This window comes from Glycine max, chromosome 12 (assembly GCF_000004515.6).
Source record: "Glycine max cultivar Williams 82 chromosome 12, Glycine_max_v4.0, whole genome shotgun sequence".
Classification (NCBI taxonomy): domain Eukaryota; kingdom Viridiplantae; phylum Streptophyta; class Magnoliopsida; order Fabales; family Fabaceae; genus Glycine; species Glycine max.
Genome location: NC_038248.2, coordinates 7,734,654 through 7,743,484, shown reverse-complemented (window position 1 = coordinate 7,743,484; position 8,831 = coordinate 7,734,654). Strand labels below are relative to the sequence as shown.

Genomic DNA, 8,831 nt, shown 5'->3' with positions numbered 1-8,831 from the left:
ACAATGCACGTGTTCATGACTCCAGTTTTGGATGGTTAGCAATTAGCAATGATCAATAAGCAATACATGACATCTGATTTGATGTTACCAAATGGTTAGCATTCAACAGTTAAAAATCGAAAAGAACAAACAATCATCATAAAAAACAGGAAAGTGACACTTTTTTAATTTCAATGTAGAGAGAAGATTTTCCCTCAACTGCAATCAAACAAGTTTTTTAAAATTTTTAAGGAGGCTATTTTGATGCTGAGAATGGTACCTGCAATTTGGGGTTTGTGGTTTAAAGCCTACAAGGGTCGATATAAGAATCTATTTATGTGATAGAAATATCTTTAGATTTAATTTGGGCAAATTAGAAAATTAGAGTAGAGATTAAAGTAAATAATACACTTAATAATTAACAACCTTGGCATCACACAATAAAGAAGTAAGTAATATCGTTGACATAGTATCAGATATTATAAATTTTAGGATAAAATATGTTTTTAGTTCTTGTAAATTAATATGATTAAATTTGGTTTTAGAACTTCAATTTTATCACTACTAATTCTTGATATGACATGTTAGAGTGTTTGTTAATGTGACATGTCTAGATGCATGCATGCATGCCATGTTACTATTAAATATTCCTAGTCCTTATCTTTAACAATATTATTTCCTGTATTTTCAGCAGCGTATGACTTTCATTTTTATTCAATAGTTAAACATATACTTTTTCATTTTTGTTTTGTTTGTTGATACTTTACTTAAGAATCTGATGATATGATGAACATAATTTTGAAAATTTCTCAGCTGGCAGGAAGAGTTGAAGAGAAAAGGAGATGGTCTGAGGGGATTCACCAGACTGTGGAGGCAAAGGAAGGTTTGAAGATTCAGGTAAATATGAGGTCTCTTTGGTTTTGTTATTTTGTATCTTGACAATAGTTCAATCACAGTTAATTGGTTCTTAATTTCAATGTTTTAAATCTGAACAGGCAGATTCTATTGTTGTGGCACATATCACATACTAGTCACTATTCAAGCTTTACCCAAAGTTGTCAGCAATGACTGGGACTGCCAAAACAGAAGTAAAGATTTATATAGTTTTGACATTTTATTTGAGTTGGAATTACTATTATATTTTGTGCTATTATGAGTTCTTGATGACCACATATATCATTGAAGAAGAAAGAGTTCTTAAGAATGTTCCAGATGCCAGTCATTAAAGTGCCCACAAATCTTCCTAATATTCGATAAGATTTGCCTATTCAAGCTTTTGTTGTAGAAAATTTAATATTCATTATTGTTGCTTCTTAAGTATCTTTAGATTCAATACAATTACTTTTATTTTAGGTCGTGGGAAATGGGAGCTAGTTCGTCGAGAAGTTGAAGTTATGTTTAGACAAGGTTATCCTGTCTTAGTTGGGACAACTAGGTAATTATAGTATTTTGTCAAAACAATATGAATCCTAGCATGTCTATGGTTGCCTAAATGTCTAGAAAAAATAAAATCAATTTGTATCACTTTTGTAAGTAGATTTTTTTGGCTTAATTACATTTATGATTCCTCTAATTTGGTTTGTGTTTGACTTTTGTGCTCCAAGGTTTTTTTTCTGAGCCAGCTAAGTTTCTTAAAAATTTAACAAATTTGGTTTTCTTGTCAATTTTTTTTTTCTATCCGAAACCCTTGATTTTCATTTTATGCTTAAAATATTTACAAATTAAAACAAAATAAATATTAAAAAAAATGAAAATTGTGATATTTTCAAAAAATTCATCTTATAACAGTTTTTTAAAAATCGTCATAAAAATTTTATTTTCTATGATAATTTTTAAAAAAATTATAAAATTACACATAAAAAAACTTTTATTATAAACATTTAACATATTCTATGACAGTTTATTATGAAAAATAGTCTATATTTTATGATGATAAATTTTATGACTATTAAAAACTATCATAAAAGACACTAAAGAACTATTTTAAAATATCTTACTTATAATTGTAGAGAGAGAAAACAAAGTCATTCTATATCTAATTAACCATTCCAGTGTCTTGTCAACAGAAAACCATACCATCACATTCACACCATATATGCACATGATTTTGAGCATTATAGTTGCAGCATAACGATATTACGAACCTCGATTCCATTGCTCTCTCTTTCCAACCATACCATAAAGGCTAAAGCAAATAAAAACTGATTAAACAAGCCTTATCGAATGTCCTGAACTATGGTGGACATTATTTGAAAATGTAGACATAGAATTAATGTATCATATATTTTTCTTAACAGAGATAGCAATTGTGAAGTGCATGCAATCTTTTGCTTTCTTCTTTGTAATAGCAAAGAAAGAAAGAAAGAAAGAAAGAAATATCATGGAGGCATTTAACAAAACTTACAAAAAGTTTTACCGGGGTGTTTGTGATATTCTCCAATTAGGATTGGAGTTTAACTTTTGGTAATAAGCGAAATAAATTAAGATTTGTGTTAAACAATATGTGAATTTTTTTTTCTTCCTATATTTTTCTCACTTTCACAAAATGATTTTTTTTCATATAAATTACTCAAACCTCACGCGCACATTCATTAATTTCTCTTTCTATTTTTTTTTCTCTTTTTCTTCCTATATTTTTTCTCACTTTCACAAAATGAGGTGGATTGGGTGAAAATAAGAAAAAAAAGGAAGAAAAGGAGAAAAAAATAGAAAAAGAAATTAATGAATGTGTGCGTGAGGTTTGAGTAATTTATATGGAAAAAAAAATCTTTTTGAAATATGACATTATCCTATATATTTTTAATTAATACGAGTGGATGTTTATTTAAGGTAAATTCAACTAGGTTATTTAATCTTTCAATCAAATAAATTAAATAATATAATAAAATTAAAATCAATGTTAGATTCAAGATTATTTGAGTCAGACATTTTAGTTTTTGAAATTTTTAAAAAAAAACTCACCATTAATTTTTCATTTAAAAAGTCATTCGATCACTTAATTTTTCTTAGTACAAAACTATAATACAAATAAAATAAATATTTTTCTATAAAGTCAAAAAGTAATTGAAGATCTTAAAAAACTAAAGTAACTTCTACAACTTCAAACATAAATGTAAGAGTTTTCTGATTTGTAGAGAAATTGGTATAAATCGATTTGATTGTCAGTTACCATGAAAGACATACATGAGTAACTTTTGCATGCTTCCACTGTCCACACCGCGTGAGTATTAGTATTCTGCTTTCACAAGGCATGCTTGCTTTCATAAAGTTGGTAAATAAAGCAGAGGCATTTTAAAATCAACACAGCACTTAAACATATGATCCTCCACCTACCTTGCGAACGGTCACTTCACATGGCTCCACAAAGAAAAATGTAGAGATATGTTACTAAAAATGCCTTGCCGACACTGGTACATGAAAATGGCTTTCACTTTTGATTAATAAATAAGTTAACCTCATTTTTCTTTAATTTTAGTTAAATTAGTTTTAAACCATTAACTGTAACTATAATGTACAAACATTAATATTGTTATGTTAATCCAAGTAAAAATGTGTAGAGGTTGAGCTCTATTGATTGAATGAACAGAATAGGTAAGTTATTATAAAATTTTTAATATTATTTTTTATTTAAACCATGTTAGCTTATAAAACAATAAAACTGAATTTGAATTCTTTAAACGAGATTTAAGATTATAATAAAAAACATAGTTGAGAAAAAAAAATACCTAGCAAAGTATAAAGGTGGTAACAAATTAAAAAATCTATAATATAAATATGTATTTACGTAAATTAATTTTAGTTACAAACTGACATTAATTTTACTTATAAACTCAATAATTAAATAAATGTCTCAACTTACAAACTGAAATTGTGTATCTAAGATAACGTATATGGTCGATTATTCTGCAGTGCCTAGTCTTTTTCCTTTGTGTGTGATTCCAAAGTGGCAACTAAGTATAGAGAATTGGCAGTTGAGGAGGAATCAGAATCCGTGAGGTTGACGTTGCTACTTCTGTTTTTGTCCCCTTATCCTCCAATTAGCCCTATTTTTCTTCTCTCTTTGGGTTCTATGGGGGTTAGGGAAGGAAGGGAAGGTTTATCATCACTTTTATGCTAGTCATTTCACAAAAATATTGGTCAAAAGATCAAAGATCCAATCATAACTCCAACAAGACTAACAAAAAAAGGAGCTGAAGGGGGACTTGCCTTTTCTTCTTGGGGTAGCATTTGTGACAACCCCAAGCACTTTTTGACTTGGGGTAGTAGTGCCAATTGAGTGAACTGAAGATAACACATTCACTTTAATTTTAATCAACCCCATAGTTTTTTGGTTTTTCCATTTATATATGTTTCTCCGTCTACATCTTATATTTATTTTAGTTGGCCAAATCGACCTTATATATATATATATATATATATATATATATATATATATATATATATATATATATATATATATATATATATATATATATATATATATATATAGTAATGTTATCATCATCTATGGCTCATGATCAAATTTGGTTGGACAAAAACCAGGACCAAAAGGAAGTTTAATAGCCTTTGGTAGTGTGTGTCAATATGCAAACAAAGCAACCCTTGTCCAGTGACATGTGATACCACCCTCACATTAAATACATAAGTATATGTATGTCTCGTTTGGCAAGGAGCATACTGCATCGATTAGTGCTAAAGCGGTCACTCATACCGTTTGGATACACTTCGTCTATTTTAGCAACAAAATAGAGAATTTCCAAAATCCAATTATAATTTGATTTAATTGTCACGGCTTGGATTGTAATATTGTACTATATATACTCATCATGACATTAATTAATTATCACTTTATTAGGAATTAATAGGATTAATCAAACTACGATACCTGTTATGCCTGCATGCAAATGCTAGATGAGACCCCTTTAAGTAATTAATTAAATACATACCTAAAGTTACTTTGAATGCCAAAGTAAAGTTGAAGTAATTAAGCAGTAATACGTTGAAGTAAACTTTCACTACGCGCTTTATAATTTGGATTTGGAAACTCTACGTATGATTTTTCCAACCAACAAAAGTTACAATAAAGATTTGTGTAAATATGTGGGGGCCTCATGCAGTCCTCATTTATTGTTTTTGCGCCAAAACTTTTCTTTAATTTTTTTTATCTTTGTATCCTTGTGCAATCGCTTTCTGTAAGCATATGCATGTGTAAGTCTTTATTCTTAGGGAGAAGAAATAGAGTTGGACAGAGTTAAGCTTTTAATATTTGAACTTCATTTCATTTATCTTGTAAATTTAAGGGTCAAGTATAGTTATTTGCTTGATACGAATAATTTTTTAGGGTTTGATTTGTCTGTAAGGTTGTTTAAAAGCTTATAATCTATTGATAATAATGTGTTTTAAAATTTAAGCCTAAATCATAAATTCTAAATGTATTAGTAGCCACAAAATTTTCTATTATTTAAGAAACGAGGTTATAGATTGTTTATAAACACTCTCTCCATTCAACTCACTGAGACATCTTTTATAAGGATAAAATCGTGATGGTCGATCGAACACCTAAACAGACAATACTTCAAATATGGGGATCCTAACTATGTCTATGGACTTGAGGTGAGAACATTGGTCTCAGAAGGAGGGTTTCAATTACTTTTGTCCTTTAGCCTCGACTAAGGGCTTATTCTAGTAGCCACAAAATCTCAATTTACTTCATAGTCAATGTCCTGAGTTTTTTTTTATTAACATCATCTTCTCTCAGCCCACGAGACGCCTTTTACAAGAATAAAATTGTGACAATTAACTAAATATTTAAGTTGGTAATACCTCAAATACGATGATTCTAATGATGTATGCGGACTTAAAGTTGTAACACCAAGCCTTAAAAAAACAATTATACAATTTCAAAACATTATATTAAAATTAAATAATAATAATAATTATTATTATTATTAATATTATGAATTTATATTTATTTAAATATGGCATATTGTTAATCAGGCTTAATAAAATATTTAAATGAGTTAAATATGAAATTTCAAACTAAATACAGTTTTGAAATTCCATCCATTAAAACATCTTTGATATTTGAAATTGATAGATATTATATTCATTCATATTTAAAATTTCATCCATTAAAACATTTCTTATATTTAAATGGGTGGCCAAATGAGAAAAAAATTATTTAATATATGTTTTAAAAGAAAAAGATGCTTGCATATTGTAGAATTTAAAAAATAAGAAAACTAAATATTTTCTAATTAAAATTTCATATTTTAAAAAATAGAAGAATCAAAATTATATTTAATTCTAAATTTTTTTATAATGATATTATGTACATTCATTCTAATTTTTAATTCCGTATTTTTTATATTTTATTTATATGAAAAATTATTAACGATATATTTATTTAGATATTATATATTTTCCTTATACTAATAATTTTGAAATAAAATAATTAAGGAGTGCATATAACATTATCAAATAATTGAGGAGTGTATATAACATTATCAAATACTAACAACAACTTCAGGGGCGTTGAGTTGATGATTGGGGTTTCTCGGAAAACCATGAATACTAATAATGACGTGTTGGATCGAAAACCTAAGCATCATGAATCCGCACCGTCCCTGGCCCCCAGGGCGGAATTGGACCCCGCATAACACATTCATTCCTACTTCCTAGTTTTCTTATTTCTTTAAACTAGAAACATCTTTAATTAAATTCTATATAAAAAAAAATCAAACGTTTTAACGCGTTTTTTTAGTCTCTCTCATGCCAACTTTTTTCTTATGGCATTACCTTGTTAATTTTCTGTCAATATAATTGGTTTCTATCGTTATTTTTTTAGTCAGATTTAATGTATTTTAAGTTCTTATATTTTTTTAATAAAAAACCTTTATATTTTCTCTATCTTTTCCTCATTTTGTTAAGATCTTTCAATTATGTTTTCTTAGTTTGCCCTTGCTTCGACTTCTACAGACTTCTTAACTATTCATTGCTTCCAATTAGAGATGCAAAATGAGTTGTTAGACTAAAAAATGTTGGCCCAAATAGAATCCGATTAATTTGGGTTCGTTGATGAATTTCTTGAGTAAAATTGGACTAAAAAAATATACATTTGAATTTGATCAAATCTTTTTTTGCTTGATATTTTTCAAATTTTTACTTTTATTTTTAAATTACATAAATTTAGACTAAAAATAAATAAAATTAGCCAATTGGTCTAGCTGGGCAAAAAAAAAATCCATATATAATATGGGTCAGCCCAACCAAGCCTATTTTTCATGCCTGATCTACTAGATCAGGTCACACCAACCAATCCATTTTATCATCTCTACTTCTAACACATTCTTTCTTTCTTTTTTCTTTTTATTGAAAAATGTTAATTGTTAATTTTTGTCATCGGAAAGATTCAAACCGATAACCTATTCGCCTTTACCACCAAACTAATCTTACACGTTCAACATGTTTTCCTTGTACATGACAAACAAACTTGTACATGTAGATACCGTCCTAGACCCCCTTTGATTTTTATAGGAAATACCTTATTTGATTAATGACTGATGCGAGTAATACCTAATTTTTCAATTATGTACAAGTAAAACTAGGTAAGTACATACCAATCCCATATCCAACATGTATAATGACTAAATTATCTTTCTTGTATATCATATATGTTACTTAATTATCCTTAAGCTTTTACACTTACTTTATTTCTATTATTTCTTAAAAGTGAAGACTTTTACACTTATTATAGTTTCTTGAATAAATAATACATATTTGGATTTTCTTTTTTTCTTTTACCAAAAAAGTATATTTTTTTTAATAATAGGTCGGTAATAAATATACCTGATCCATAACAACATGGATGAAAAAAAAACTACATCCATAAAAAATGAAGATGAGAATGAGTTTTGGGGAGTAAGAAGAAGAAAACATATACTTATCTTCGTCCCATTCCATTATCATGTGTAAATTTTTCTTATTTATAAGTTTATAAGGGGAAAAAAATAAATTAACCATCGTGTTCAATTTAAAAGAAAAATCAATTAATAAGCTACATTGAAGCACCACACTCCGACCATGATTAAAGGAAAACCAAAAATTTGCTTAACTTTATTATGGACCATCGATAAAAAGACGAAATTGTAAATAAGTTAACAAGTTCAAAGATTAAATCATAGACATCAACACTCTTTTATTTGGATGATATGTGAAGGGAAATGCGGGAATGAAAGGGAAAATTTGACAAATGAGAAAGAAAATTAGGGGGGAAATTTTATTTTTAAGATTTGTCCATTATTTTTAACTAAAAAATTTATTTCCCATTTTTTTTATCTAAACATAGGGTGAGGGTCTGAAGGATTAAAACTAAACAAGTGTTACTTTCAAAGAATAAACTCATGTATTTATCCAAAAAAATTAAATTCCATATTGTATTCAATAGTTTTTTTCTCCTCCGACGAGAAATTGTTTAGAATGTCACTGCTAAATATACATTTTTTTAAAATTTAATAATACCCATGGAACGGGTTATGTGGCATAGTTGTGACATGTGTTGTTCAGAAAATCATTTTACACATTTTTTTCTCTCCATCGGCTGAGATGCTATTTAAAATATTAAATTTTTTTAGCATTTGTGAAACTATATTAACATCACAATTAATCTTATAAATAGTAAAAAAAAATTTAATTTTTCTTGCATCCGGTAAACTTAGTGCATATATATTTATCCTCAAGTTAAGTCCGGTCAACACTTCCTTAATTACAATATATCACTCTTGTTCAAAAAATTGTGTAAATTATTATTATTATTATTATACAAATCACATCAATAAATGGAACACAAGGTA

The 8,831-nt window shown here is 27.8% G+C and overlaps 1 long non-coding RNA gene across 1 annotated transcript; it reads left to right on the top strand.

Moving 5' to 3' along the window:
- The first annotated feature begins 666 nt into the window (after positions 1 to 666).
- Positions 667 to 1,582, top strand: LOC106795360 (uncharacterized). Its single transcript, XR_005887587.1, has 2 exons — positions 667 to 876; positions 975 to 1,582. It is a non-coding gene; the product is annotated as an uncharacterized lncRNA (long non-coding RNA).
- Positions 1,583 to 8,831: the final 7,249 nt, after the last annotated feature.